This window comes from Macaca mulatta, chromosome 8, assembly GCF_049350105.2.
Source record: "Macaca mulatta isolate MMU2019108-1 chromosome 8, T2T-MMU8v2.0, whole genome shotgun sequence".
NCBI classification, from domain to species: domain Eukaryota; kingdom Metazoa; phylum Chordata; class Mammalia; order Primates; family Cercopithecidae; genus Macaca; species Macaca mulatta.
The window spans coordinates 131,286,325-131,301,855 of NC_133413.1; positions in this window are offsets into that span (position 1 = coordinate 131,286,325).

Below are 15,531 nucleotides of genomic sequence, written 5' to 3' on the forward strand. Positions count from 1 at the left end.
TTTTTTTATTATGAAAGGATGTTAGTTTTTGTCAAATGCTTTTTCTCTATTTTCTGAGATAATTATATGGATTTCACTTTTATTCTATTGACATGGAGTATTACATTAATTTATTTTTAGATGTTAATCCAACTTTGCATTCTCAGTGAGTCACAGTTTATAATCATTTTAATATGCTGCTGAATTTTGTTTGCTCATATTTTGTTGAAGATGTTTGCATCTATATTCATATGAGGTATTAATTGGTGGTTTCCTTTTCTTGCAGTGTTTTTGTCTGGCTTTGCTATTAATAGTAGCCTGATATAATAAGTGAGAAAGTGTTTCTTCCACTTCTATTTTTTTTGGAAGAATTTGTGAAGGATTAGTTTTAACTCTTCTTTCTGTGTTTGGTGAAGTTCACCAGTGACACCATCTTCACTGGGATTTCCAGTGATAAATGGAAATTTTGATTACGAATTCAATCTTTTTTTGTTGTTGTTATAGGTCTATTTATATTTTCTATTTCTTTTTGAGTATGTTTTGGCAGTTTTTGTGTTTAGAGGATTTGCCAATATCATTTAGGTTATTCAATTTCTTATTATCTTTTCGTTTCTGTAAGGTCTGTAGTAATGTCCCCACTTGCATTCCTAACTTTAGGAATTTGAGTATTCTCTTTTTTTCTTGGTCAATTTAGGTAAAGCTTTGTTAATTCTGTTGATGTTTGGAAAGAACTAAATTTTTGTTTTGTTAAATTCTCTATTCTTTTTTACTCTTTATTTTGTTTATCTCCACTGTAATCTTTATTATTTCCTTCTTTATGCTGGCTTTGGGCTTACTTTGTTATTGCTTTTCTAGCTTCTTAAAGTAGAAGGCTAGGCTATTGACTTCAAATCTTCTTTACAAATGGGGTCATTTATGGCTACATATTTCTCTCTGAGCACTACTTTCACTGCATTCCAGTTTTGGTATGCTGTGTTTTTATTTTCATATATTTGACATTTTCCTTTGATTTCTTCTTTGACACATTGGTTGATTAAGAATGTGTTGTTTAATTTTTGTAAATTCATGAAGTTTCCAGATTTTCTGTTGTTATTCATTGTAACTGCATTCCATTGTCATTAAAGAAGGCTTCATTTATTTCAATCTTTTAAAGTTTATTGAGACTAATTTCATTGCCTAAAATATAGTCTTTCCTCATGAATTTTCCATGTGCATTTGGGAAGAAGAGTGAATTAAGAAAGCATAAGGAGAAAATCACAATGTCTTTTGTGACCTAGCCTTGAAGTTATTGTTCCATAATTTTTGCAATCGTCTATTGGTTACACAACCCATCCTTATTCAGTGTGGGAAGGATTATATAAGTACATGGACACTAGAAGGTAATAATCATTCAGGGTCATGTCAAAGCCTGACAAGCATAATCTTCACTCTGGTTCCCAGTGATTCACAACCCTCACATGTGCAAAATATACTCACCCACTTACAAGGCTCCAAAAAGTCTCACCCTATTACAATATTACACAAAGTCCAGAATATCCTTATTTAAATGGTCCAGATGTGAATGGGGCTTCTAGGTTACTCCTTAAGAACATTTCCTTGCTTATGTTTTCTCTCAAGCTGAAGATCTCTCAACTAAAACTTAAGTTATTTCTTCTACTCGCACTCAACATAGAATCATGCCACTCCCATAAGATAGTAGCTATAGAATATCCTGTTCAGGGGTGAGAAGTCTCCTGGCCAGAACTCGGGGGAGGGTGCAAATTAGGCATGTATATTTCACAGGCAGGGGAAGACCTAAGCCCTTTTTTCTCACAGCTGGGAGGCAGGTCACCTCAGGCAAGTTTTCAAGCCCATCACCCTCCACCTGGAAACAGACTCCCTGGGCTGTTGGTAAGGGGCATAGTGTGAGTGAGAAAGGCTTTTTGGATTGCATGGGAGCTGGGTGAGGCCTGTGACTGTGGCTTTCCCCCACGTTCCTGACAACCTGCATGACTCAGCAGAGACAACCATAATCCTCCCCTACACAACTCCAGTGACCTGGGAATCTTACCCGAATACTCCACAGCAGACTCAGCCAGACATGCCCAAGGAGAATCTGAGCTCAGACCTGCCTAGCCCCATCCCCACCTGATGGTTTTTCCCTATCCACCCTGGTAATGAAAGATAAAGGGCATATAATCTTGGGAGTTCTAGGGCCCTGCCCACCACCAGTCCTTCTCCACACTACTACAGCTGATGCTTTCTGGAAAGTACCACCTCCTGGCAGGAGACCAATCAGCACAAAAATAGAGCATTAAACCATCAAAGCTAAGGGCCCTCCCAGAATCCATTGTACCCTCCACCACCTCCCCTGGAACAGGAGTTAGTATCCATATCTGAGAGACCCATGGACAGTTCACATCACAGGACTTGGTGCAGACAACCCCCAGGACCAGCCCAGAGCCGGGTAGACATGCTGGGTGGCTAGACGCAGAAGTGAGACAACAATCACTGCAGTTTGGCTCACAGGAAGCCACGTCCATAAGAAAAGCGGGAGAGTACTACCACCCTATGGGCCAAAAGAATCTGAACAGCTTTCAGCCCTAGATCTTCCCTCTGACAGAACCTACTCAAATAAGAAGGAACCAGAATACCAATCCTGGTAATACAACAAAACAAGGCTCTTCAACACCCCTCCAAAAATTACGCTAGTTCACCAGCAATGGATCCAAACCAAGAAGAAATCCCTGATTTACCTGAAAAAGAATTCAGAAGGTTAGTCATTAAGATAATCAGGGAGGGACCAGAGAAAGGCAAAGCCCAATGCAAAGAAATCCAAAAAATGACACAAGAAGTGAAGGGAGAAATATTCATGGAAATAGATATCTTAAAGAAAAAACAATAAAAAATTCAGGAAACTCTGGACACGCTTTTAGAAATGCAAAGTGCTCTGGAAAGTCTCAGCAATAGAATTGAACAACTAGAAGAAAGAAATTCAGAGCTCAAAGACAAGGTCTTCTAATTAAACCAATCCAACAAAGACAAAGAAAAAAGAATAAGAAAATATGAACAAAGCCATCAAGAAGTCTGGGATTATGATAAACCACCAAACCTAAGAATAATCTTCTTCCGAGGAAGAAGATAATTCTAAAAGCCTGGAAAAACATATTTGGAGGAATAATCAAGGAAAACTTCCCTGGCCTTGTGAGAGACCTAGACATCCAAATACAAGGATAAAAAACACCTGGGAAATTCATCGCAAAAAGATCTTTGCCTAGGCACATTGTCATCAGGTTATCCAAAGTCAAGACAAAGGAAAGAATCTTATGAGCTGTGAGACAGAAGCACCAGGTAACTTATAAAGGAAAAGTTATCAGATTAACAGCAAATTTCTCAGCAGAAACCCTACAAGCTTGAAGGGATTCAGGACCTATCTTCACACTCTTCAAACAGAACAATTATCAGCCAAGAATTTTGTATCCAGCAAAACTAAGCATCATATATGAAGGAAAAAATACAGTTGTTTTCAGACAAACAAATGCTGAGAGAATTCACCATTACCAAACCACCACTTCAATAACTGCTAAAATGAGCTCCAAATCTTGAAACAAATCCTGGAAACATATGAAAGCAGAGCTTCTTTAAAGCATAAAGCACACAGGACCTATAAAACAAAAATACAAGTTATAAAGTAAAAACAAACAAACAAACAAACAAAAGTACACAGGCAACAAAGAGCGTGATGGAGGCAACAGTATCTCACATTTCAATACTAACATTGAATGTAAATGGCCTAAATGCTCTTTCTTAAAATATACAGAACTGCAGAATGGATAAGAACTCACCAACCGACTATCTACTGCCTTCAGGAGACTCACGTAACACATAAAGACTCACATAAACTTAAAGTAAAGGTATGAAAATGGACACCAAAAGTGAGCAGGGGTGGCTATTCTTATATCAGACAAAGCAAACTTTAAAGCAACAGCAGTTAAAAGAGACAAAGAGGGACAGTATATAATGGTAAAAGATCTCGTCCGACGAGAAAATGCCACAATCCTACACATATATGCACCTAACACTGGAGCTCCTAAATTGATAAAACAATTACTAATAGACCTAAGAAATGGGATAGACAGCAACACTGTAATAGTGGGGGACTTCAATACTTCACTGACAGCACTAGACAGGTCATCAAGACAGAAAGTCAACAAAGAAACAATGGATTTAAACTATACCTTGGAACAAATTGACTTAACAGACATATACAGAACCTTTCATCTAACAACCTCAGAATACACATTCTATTCAACAGCACATGGAACTTTCTCCAAGGTAGACCACATGATAGGCCCTAAAAAGAGCCTTAGTAAATTTAAGAAAATTGATATTATATCAAGCACTCTCTCAGACCACAGTGGAATAAAACTGGAAATCAACTCCAAAAGGAACCTTCGAAACCATGCAAATACATGGAAATTAAATCACGCTCCGGAATGAGCATTGGGTCAAAAATAAATTCATGATGGAAATTAAAAAATTCTTTGAACTGAATGACAATAATGACAAAACCTATCAAAACCTGTGGGATACAGCAAAGGTGGTGCTAAGAGGAGAGTTCATAGCCCTAAATGCCTGCATCAAAAAGTCTGAAAGAGCACAAATAGACAATCTAAAGTCACACCTCAAGGAACTAGAGAAACAAGAATAAACCAAACCCAAACCCAGCAGAAGAAAGGAAATAACAAAGATCAGAGCAGAACTAAATGAAATTGAAACAAAAAAAAAATACAAAATATAAATGAAACAGAACTGATTCTTTAAAAAATAAGTAAAATTTATGGACCATGAGCAAAATTAACCAAGAAAAGCATAGAGAAAATCCAAATAACCTCACTAAGAAATGAAACAGGAGATATTACAATTGACATCATTGAAATACAAAAGATCATTCGAGCCTACTATGAACACCTTTATGCACATAAACTAGAAAACCTAGAAGAGGTGGATAAATTCCTGGAAAGATAAAACCTTCCTAGCTTAAATCAGGAAGAACTAAATAACCTGAACAGACAATAACAAGCAGTGAGATTAAAATGGTAATTTTAAAATTACCAACAAAAAAAGTCCAGGACCAGACAGATTCACAGCAGAAATCTAACAGACATTCAAAGAAGAACTGGTACCAATCCTTTTGACACTATTCCACAAGATAGAGAAAGAAGGAACCCTCTCTAATTCATTCTATGAAGTCAGCATCACCCTAATACCAAAACCAGGAAAGGGCATAACCAAAAAAGAAAACGACAGACCAATATCCTTGATGAACATAGATGCTAAAATCCTTAACAAAATACCAGCTAACCGAATCCACCAACAACATATCAAAAAGATAATCCACCATGATCAAGTGGGTTTCATACCAGGGATGATTTAACATAGGCAAGTCAATAAATGTGATACATCACATAAACAGAATTAAAAACAAAAATCACATGATCATCTCAATAGATACAGAAAAAGCATTCGACAAAATCCAGCATTCCTTTATGATTAAAACTCTCAGAAAAACCAGCATACAAGGGACATACCTGAATGTAATAAAAGCCATCGATGACAAACCCACAGCCAACATAATACTGAATGTGGAAAGGTTGAAAGCATTCCCTCCGAGAACTGGAACAAGACAAGGATGCCCACTCTCACCACTCCTTTTCAACATAGTACTAGAAGTCCTAGCTGGAATAATCAGATAAGAGAAAGAAATAAAGGACATCCAAATCAGTAAAGAGGAAGTCAAACTGTCACTGTTTGCTGACAACATGATTGTTTACCTTGAAAACCCTAAAGGCTTCTCTAGAAAACTCCTAGGACTGATAAAAGAATTCAGCAAAGTTTCTGGACACAAGATTAATGTACACAAATAAGTAGCTCTTCTGTACAGTAACAGCAACCAAGCAGTCAATCAAATCAAGAACTCAACCACTTTTACAATAACTCCAAAAAAAAAAGAAAGAAAGAAATGCTTAGGAATATACTTAACAAAGGATTCAAAAGACCTCTACAAGGAAAACTACAAATCATATTCTTTTCACGACACAAACAAATGGAAACACACCCCATGCCCATGGATGGGTAGAATCAATATTGTGAAAATGACCATACTGCCAAAAGCAATCTACAGGTTCAGTGCAATCCCCAACCAAATACCCCCATCATTCTTCACAGAATTAGAAAAAACAATTCTAAAATTCATATGGAACCAAAAAAAGGCCTCAATAGCCAAAGCAAGACTAAGCAAAAAGAACAAATTTGGAGGCATCACACTACCTGATTTCAAACTATAGTATAATGCCATACTCACCAGAACAGTGAGGTACTGGTATAAAAATAGGCACATAGACCAATGGAACAGAATAGAGAACCCAGAAATAAACCCAAATGCTTACAACCAACTGATCTTTAACAAAGCAAACAAAAACAGAAAGTGGGGAAAGAACACCGTTTTCAACAAATGGTGCTGGGATAATTGGCTAGCCACATGTAGGAGAATAAAACCGGATCCTCGTCTCTCACCTTATACAAAGTCAACTCAAAATAGATTAAAGACATAAACTTAAAACCTGAAACTATAAAAATTCTAGAAGATAATATTGGAAAAACCTTTCTAGACATTGGCTTAGGCAAGCATTTCATGGCCAAGAACCCAAAAGCAAATGCAATAAAAACAAAGATAAATAGCTGAGACCTAATTAAACTAAAGAGCTTTTCCATGGCAAAAGGAACAGTCAGCAGAGTAAACAGACAACCCACAGAATGGGAGAAAATCTTCACAATCTATTTATCTGACACAAGACTAATATCCAGGGTTTACAACAAACCCAAACAAATCAGTAAGAAAAAAAAATCCCATCAAAAAGTGGACTAAGGACATGAATAGACAATTCTCAAAAGAAGATACACAAATGGCCAACAAATATATGAAAAACTGTTCAACATCATTAATGATCAGGGAAATGCAAATCAAAACCACAATTCAAAACCACCTTTTGCCTGTGAGAATGGCCATAATCAAAAATTCAAAAAACAGTAGATGTTGGCGTGGATGCAGTCAACAGGGAACACTTCTACACTGCTGTTGGGAATGTAAGCTAGTACACCCATTATGGAAAACAGTGTGGAGATTCCTTAAAGAACTAAAAGTAGAACTACTGTTTGATCCAGCAATCCCACTACTGGGATCTACCCAGAGGAAAAAAAAGTCATTATTCGAAAAAGACACTTGCACATGCATGTTCATAGCAGCACAATTCACAATTGCTAAATCATGGAGCCAACACAAATGCCCATCAATCAATAAGTGGATAAAGAAACTGTGAGATATATATGTATATATATATGATGAAATACTGCATCATATATATATGATGAAATACTACATCATATATGTGATGAAATATATATATGATGAAATACTATTCAGCCATAAAAAAGAGTGAATTAACATTTGCAGTGACCTGAATGAGATTGGAGACTATTATTGTAAGTGAAGTAACTCAGGAATGGAAAACCAAACGTTGTATGTTCTCACTGATATGTGGGAGCTAAGCTATGAGGACATAAAGACATAAGAATGATACAATGAACTTTGGAGAATTCGGGGAAAAAGTGGGAGGGGCAAGAGATAAAAGACTACAAATATGGTGCAGTGTATACTGCTTGGGTGATGGGTGCACCAAAATCTCTCAAATCACCACTAAAAAACTTACTCATGTAACCAAGTACCACCTGTACCCCAATACCCCAATAACTTACAGAAAAAAAATCTCCTGTTCAAAAAGGGAGAAATAGAAGGTATATAGGAATCACTAGTCCATAGCCACTCTGAAAATCATCAAGGCACAGGTAGTAGTTTCTTAAATAGGATTAAAGACTTGAGAGTAATTCCTTATGGCTCTTTGCTCTGCCTTCTAGGCTCTTGTCTCTATTTTGTGTCTCTGAGTTATTTTTACTTTATTTTATTTTTTTGTAAAAAGTAGCCATATTTTCAGGTGTGCAGTTTTCTCAGGGATTTCAAAGACCTCTTTTCATTTTATCTGTATCTGTTCCTTTCAATCCAAGCTAGTGGCATTTCTGCTAACTCATTTTTCTTAAAAACCTTTGTGACTGTCCTGGGAATTTTACTGGGGTTCATTTCACTAGACAAAAGTTACCTCTATGAATCTCTTTAAGATAACATCTTTTATTTTTTTTCCTTTAAGCTTCTGCTGAGATTATCGTAGAACAAAATTCTTCAATTCCTTTGAAGCTCTAATGTTTTACTGTATGAAATTACCTTAGATCTCTATGGAGTCTTAATTGAAGTAAAGAAGCATGCACAAAAAGCAGCATCTTAGAATCCAGTAAGAGACTGGGGGATGAGGAGGGTCTATCCTTAGAATAAATCAGAATTATGGGGTCTCTGGTTTCTACCACACATAACTTATAAGGCTTAATTAGTCCTTCTGCTGCCAAAAAAGAGAGGTTCCCCAAGTGGAAAAAGAGAAAAGGGCCTCCTAGTTAGCACCCACCTATATTAGTTGAATGTTGTTTTGATTCACATGTTCAGGCATAGCTGAAAATTTGTTGAAATTCTAAAAATTGAATAATGCATGATACATGCTGTGTCCCAGGATTTGCTTTATTATCTAAATTTTGCACACTTTAATATGCCTCCCAAGAAGGTGTCTTGTTTATTAAGGATCACAAGAAAACAAAAGAGATACAAGAACTGCAGAGAAGAGAAAATGATTTTGCCAAAGTATTTCGACGCTGTGGTACATGAATTTAAATTAGTAAGTGAATCTATTTCTGCATAAATTTTATTTAAAGACAAATGGTTTTGTTCCTTCCCAATGAAATGAATACCAGACATTAGTGTGAAATAGCACCCAATTATTAGCTACTGAGAGGACCTGATTGTCATGGTGTGAACCTGCATAAAAATCAAATAAATAAGCAATGACACAATGGAACAAAATATTGTGGACTTGGTCCTATACATTGGGTGAATTATAAATCATGTCTACAGGGCTAGGGTCACCGGGAGCAAAGACCACACTTAAGACTTCAGCTTAGAAAACTGTTTGCTATGGACTGAATGTTTGTGTGCACCCAAAATTCATATGTGGAAATCCTAACCCCATTGTGATAGTATTAGGAGGTGGGGCTATTGTAGGTAATTAGATTATGAGATGGGAGCCCTCATGATGGTATGAATGCTCATGAAAGAAGAGACACAAGCAAACTTATAACCCCTCTCTCTCTGCTCTTTGCTCTGTGAGAATACAAGAAGACAGCTGTCTGCAAACCAAGATGGATGCCCACACTAGACATCACATCTGCCTGCACCTTGACCTTGGAATTCCCAGTCTCCAGAACTCTAAGAAATAAATGTTTGCTGTTTGAGCCACCTGGTCTATGGTGTTCTGATATAGCATCCCAAACTGTCTTAGGCACTATTTCTCCTCTTCATGTGAACACATGAAGGGATTATGTGTTTGTTTGTGTTTCCAAGAAGACAACAGGTTTTCAAATAAAATTACTCATCCATTTATTTTGTCTTTTTATTAATTTAAGAATAGTTATTTATATACCTCTGATGTACATAATTCTCCTAACCAGTTGTGAATCTTACCTTTGAAAAAGAAATGGCTTACATTTTCATATACTTTCAAAAATTAATTGAGTATCTTTTATATAACAGGTTTTATGTTAACTGCTGAGTATACACAGATGAATAAGGGAGATTCTCAGCTCCTTAGAGAACATATGGTAGAGTTTAGGAGACAATTTCAATATAATACAAAATTTGCTACTGGGTAAGATGGGTGTTGGGGCATAAGAAATCATGAACGTGATACCTAGTTCAAATGCTTCATTCGGCAAAGTACTAAGGGAAATTTGTCACCAGGTCATACCCCATGGCCATAATATCTCCCAAAGTTCAATTCATACACATTAGGTTACTTTAAAGACCATATTGAATAAATAATTGGATAACCCAGTAGGTGACTAATAGCTTTTTGCTTACTTTGGGATAAGCCCTGTGTGATTCTCAGAAATCTCTTAATTTTTTGATTATTTAACAAAAGTTCCTGCTTCTTAAGACTTCAAAACCCATTAAAGTCATAGTAAGAATTAGTTTTTTATGCTCGCAGTCATAGGGTGCTCATTTCCCCCTTGTTCCCGAGAGCGGTGATAAGATAGGTTTGTTTTCAAGGTAGCCATTAATAAGTGAGATGGTGCCTGGTCTAACTAGGCCCTCAATCTAAAGCAGGACATTATCTCCCTTAATCTGTGTTCTAGTTATTCCAAATAGGGTCACAGTGATTATTAGCTCAGTAGGTGATCAATAAAGGTTTGTGGAATGAATGAATGAGTCATTTGCTGTGGTTCAGTTTCCAAAGTTGATTATCTGATTCTGTTACATTCCCAGTGCTATAGCTGCACACCTTATTCTGTATGCCATGCAATTCAGTTTTCATTTTCAAGGACATAAGTGCTGTGCTTTTGCAAATGACTCACCTAGTGCTGTGATGCAGAGGTAGGTATTATCTTGAAATGATACATTTCTATATTCCGCAAGGTACAGTCCTAATCATTAGGTGACACACTGTGAAGATGAACCTTTCTTCTAAATAACCAGCCGTTGGAGTAAGCAGAAGACCTTGCCACTGAATGACATAAGACTCTTTTGCACTTGTGGTTTACTTTTTATTTAACATTCCATACTTCATACTCTTTGTGCATCAGATTATCCACAGTTTACAGTGTCTGGAAACCAAATTAAATCCTTCTAACTCCATCTGTCATCAGTCTCTTTAGCAATCATAGTTGATAAGTGCCCTGTTGATCACCTTTTTGGAGAAGTTCTGAGAACCGTATATTTTTGCTTTTTGAGAAAATAGTTTAAACATCCTTCTGCTTATAGCTTAAAAATGGATTGTAAAAGGTATATTAGCTTGTCAATTTCAACCAATACAAGAGATGGAGACAATTACTGTTACTTAAATCCAATTGGAGACCTTATCAGTGACTACAAAATAGATGTATATTTGCCTACCATATTGAGAGAGCAGCAGCTAAAATGGCCTGGTAGGGTATGCTGGCCTCTACCTTGAATAATCAACTAAATTGTTCTTTCCACCATGTCCTAAAGCCAGTCAAGGAGGTATATTGCCAACTGCAAACCTGACTGTTACTTCTATATCTTAATAGAGAACATTACTCCTATCAAAGGTGCTTAAAGGAAAACTCTAGATTCTTGTTCCAAGCAAGCAAAGTTCTTAAATGCAAAAACTTTGGAGACACGATGACTGAGGCTCCAATCCTATCTCAAAATTTGGGGCAATTGTAACCTCTCTAAATCTTAATTCCTCATCCTAATGTGAAGCTAAAAATAACTTGCAAATAAATAACTCATTATATAACTGATATCTTCTCCTCCATCCCTGCCTTGGTCAAGGATTGGCTCACTCAACACAGATTCTCAAATACCTTCTTTGCTTTTCTCTAACCTAGGGGATAGAGGATGGAGGACTCATTTTTCTCAGTCACAGCCTAGCCAGCAGTGGTGATATACCACAGCTCTGCCCAATGGTATATAAGCTTACTTCTGATGAGAAGGGCTTTCATTAAGCAGAGGGGTTTGGACCCTCCTCCCTTCCTCTTGCTTGAAAAGCAAGTGTGATAATTGAAGGTGCAATAGATCTCCAGCCATCATGAAGAAAAAGTAATGTGATAAGATGGTGGGGCAAGAAGATAGAAAGAGCCTGGCCCCTAACCACATTATTGAGTAGACATTCAAAGGTATTGGGCAGGAAAAAAACCAACTTTAATTCAGGAAAACTTTTCTGATCTTTCATGAGAAATTAGTTTTCTTCCTATTAACATGACATTGAACTCATTTCTTATAAAATAATAATCTAGTTTTGCTATCCTATGAAAGAATGTGCCCTCTACTTGCCTTGAGTGAATTATATTTCAGGATGATTTAATACTAGAAGTATCACGTGGTTCAACTGTAAGTATTTGACAGAGTCAATACTCAGACTCTAGTCTTTCTGATTCTGAGGCCGCTGTCACTAATCACTGCACTCACATGGTGCCCCAATGCCAGGTACTCAGCAAAAGCTTAAAGAAAGTAGAAGTTGCTGATTGATTAATTAAATAGCCCCTCTCTATTTACACATTAAAACTCCTCTTTCAACACAATCTCATACTGACACTGAAATCAAAGGTTTCCATTAGCTGACTTTCCTTTCTATAGACGTGAGAACTGAATGGAGAGAGAGCTGAAATAAATTTTGTGTGGTGTTGGCCTTGAAGGGACTGATAAAGGGCGTGCACTGAAGTTCCTTGGCTCGGCCCTGTGGGATGCACACTTGTGGCCTTGGGGGCCTGGCACTGCAGAAGCACTTAGAGGAAACTGCCACGTGCACGTGCAGCAGGAATGAGCCTGTGCCTCTGATCATCATGCTTAGCTTCATGTTTGCATTCCTTTTAGGGGGATGCTAGCAGAGACAGCAAATTCCACGTTAATCCACTTTTTAAGAACAGAAGAGATATTGTTTGGCATTAGCCAATAAGATCTGGTGACTCATAAATGGGTCACAGACATTGCCTTTTGCCCAGGTTCATGGCCAAAAACATACTGGGCATTGTGTCCAAAATGTGATTAAACTAGTCCCAGCTCAGATAGCTTACAACCTAGATTAAATGGCTTAGTAAAACACTCTGTTCACTGGAAACAGAATCTAGACTTCTCCCTGAAGTATTTGTTTCAGACATGGAATGTTTGGGGCAGCTATTCATTTTCTGCTAAATGCTTTGTTGCTTATTTCCAATAACATAATGAAGAAAGCCCCAAGTAGGCATTACTGGTGTAAAATGAAAATCAAGACAATATTATATACTCATGGTTCAAATTTATAGAGTATTCAAAGATGAAAAGCCAAAAATAAAATTCCTCTGATCTCATAGTCTAACTCCCTAGAAGATATCACTGTTTATATTTTCTTGATTACTGTGCAGAAATCTTCTATGAATGACAAACCTATTGTATGGGTGGAATAGTGTCCCCACAAAAGATGTGTTGAAGCCCTAACCCCCAGTACCTTAGCATGTGACCTTATTTGGAAATAAAGTCTTTACAGAGATAATTTAAAATGAGCTAATTAGGGTGAAATCTAATCCAATATAACGAGGATTCTTATAAAAAGGGGCAATTTGAACATAGAGACAAACACACCCAGGGAGAATGCCATGTGAATATGAAAGCAGAGATTTTGATGATGCTCCTATAAGCCACAGAACACCAAAGACTGCCAGCAAACCACCAGAAACCAGGTGGGAGGCGTGGAACAGTTTCTCCCTCACAGTCCTCAGAAGGAAACAACCCTGCCAATATCTTGATTTTGGATTTCTAGCTTCAGGAACTGTGAGACAATGAATTTCTGTTGCTTAAGTCACCTAGTTGATGAGGTTGTTACAGAAGCCCTAGATGTGTATGAATGCACATATATTGATATTGATATCCAGGTATACACATAACATTGTCTTATTTTCCATTTCATTTCTTTGTAGAATCACAACTCACTCTGGTCCTTCCTTGCATCTGTCTGGTTTTAGTAGCTCTGTGCTGGATTTTTTTCCAGTTTAATGACAGTTAAGATTTCAAAAGTGCTGCTATCCTCATAAATCTTTCACACTGATTAGCATGCATATCTTTCGCTCTGAAATGTATGGTCACTATTTCATAGTTTTTCATAAAGTGCTAGACGGCCAGTAGGCACTAAGCATTGAGTGAGGTTTATGAAGATGCAGAAACAAGAGATAATGTGTTGAACCTCTGCTCAAAGGTAAAGAGATCATGGCAAAAGAGCATACCCAGTATGAGATACCATATTTATGATCCAAGTGCCTGGTGCCAGCTCTTTTTAAGGTGACGTACTACAGTAAGAAGGTAGAAAGACATAAACATCTAACCAGCAGATAATAAAATTATTTATTAAGATTTTTTCTCTGATTTTATGTGCAACATGCAAACTTTTTTTACTTTTATCAAGTTCCCATAGAGATTTTTCCATTAAAGAGGCTTGCCTGATCATGATATGATAGATTTACTTACCACTGTATCCCCCGTGCTAAGTTCAGTGCCTGGATCACTGTGTGCACTCATTAAATATTTGTTGAGTTGGCTAAATATTATGAATAGTCAGTAAATATGATTGCATGCCTCCTGTGAGTCAGAAATTAGGCTAAGGATTTTTGAATGCTAAAAGTTAAGTTTTCTCCATGTAAATTAGTAATTTGACACTGATTAATCATTGATTTATGAATCAGGTTAATATGGGTTTAGATCCTCACATCTCATCACTCCATGTAAAATGTAGTTCTTGAATATGTAAGCCCAAATTTGGACACTTTTGTAAGCCTTTAAGCACTTTGAAAAGCCCCATTGACTTAGCAAAGAGAAGATGCCAAAAGCAATTGCGACAAAAACAAAAATTAACAAATGGGACATAATTAAACTAAAGAGCTTCTGCATAGCAAAAGAAAGTATCAACAGAGTAAACAATCTACAGAGTGGGAGGAAATATCTGCAAGCCATGCATCTGACAAAGGTCTAATAACCAGAATCAACAAGGAATTTGAACAAATTAACAAGAAAAAACAACCCCATTAAAAAGTGGGCAAAGAATATGAACATACCCCTTTCAAAAGAATGCAACCAACAAGCATATGAAAAAATGCTCAACCTCACTAATCATTAGAGAAATTCAAATCAAAACCACAATGGGATACCATCTCACACCAGTCAGAAGGACTATTAAAAAGTCATCAAGTAATAGATGCTGGTGAGGTTGCAGAGAAAAGGGAACACTTACACACTGCTGGTGGGAGTGTAAATTAGTTCAGCCATTGTAGAAAGCAGTTTGGTGATTTCTTAAACAACTCAAAGCAGAATTACCATTCAACTCAGCAATCCCATGATCGAGTATATACCCGAATAACTATAGATCATTCTACCATAAAGAACATGCATCGCATGTTCATCACAGCACTATTTACAATAACAAAGACATGGAATCAACATAAATGCCAATCAACAGTAGACTAGATAAAATAAATATGGTATGTATACACTATGGAATATTATGCAACCATAAAAAAGAACAAGATCATGTCCTTTGCAGCAAGAAGGATGCAGCTGTAGACTATTATCCTAAGGAACAGAAAATTAAGTAGTTTATATTCTCACTTGTAAGTGGGAGCTAAACATTGAGTACATATGGACACAAAGAAGAGAACAGCAGACACCAAGGCCTACTTGAAGGTGGAAGGTGAGAGCGGGGTGAAGATAGAAACACTACCTATCAGTTACTATGCTTATTACCTGGGTGATGAAATAATCTGTATCCTAAATCCCTGTGACATGCAATTTACCAATAGAACAAACCTGCAGATGTATTCTTGAATGTAAAAGTAAAACCATGAAAAGCCCTATTGAACTGTCTTTCAGACTTTCAT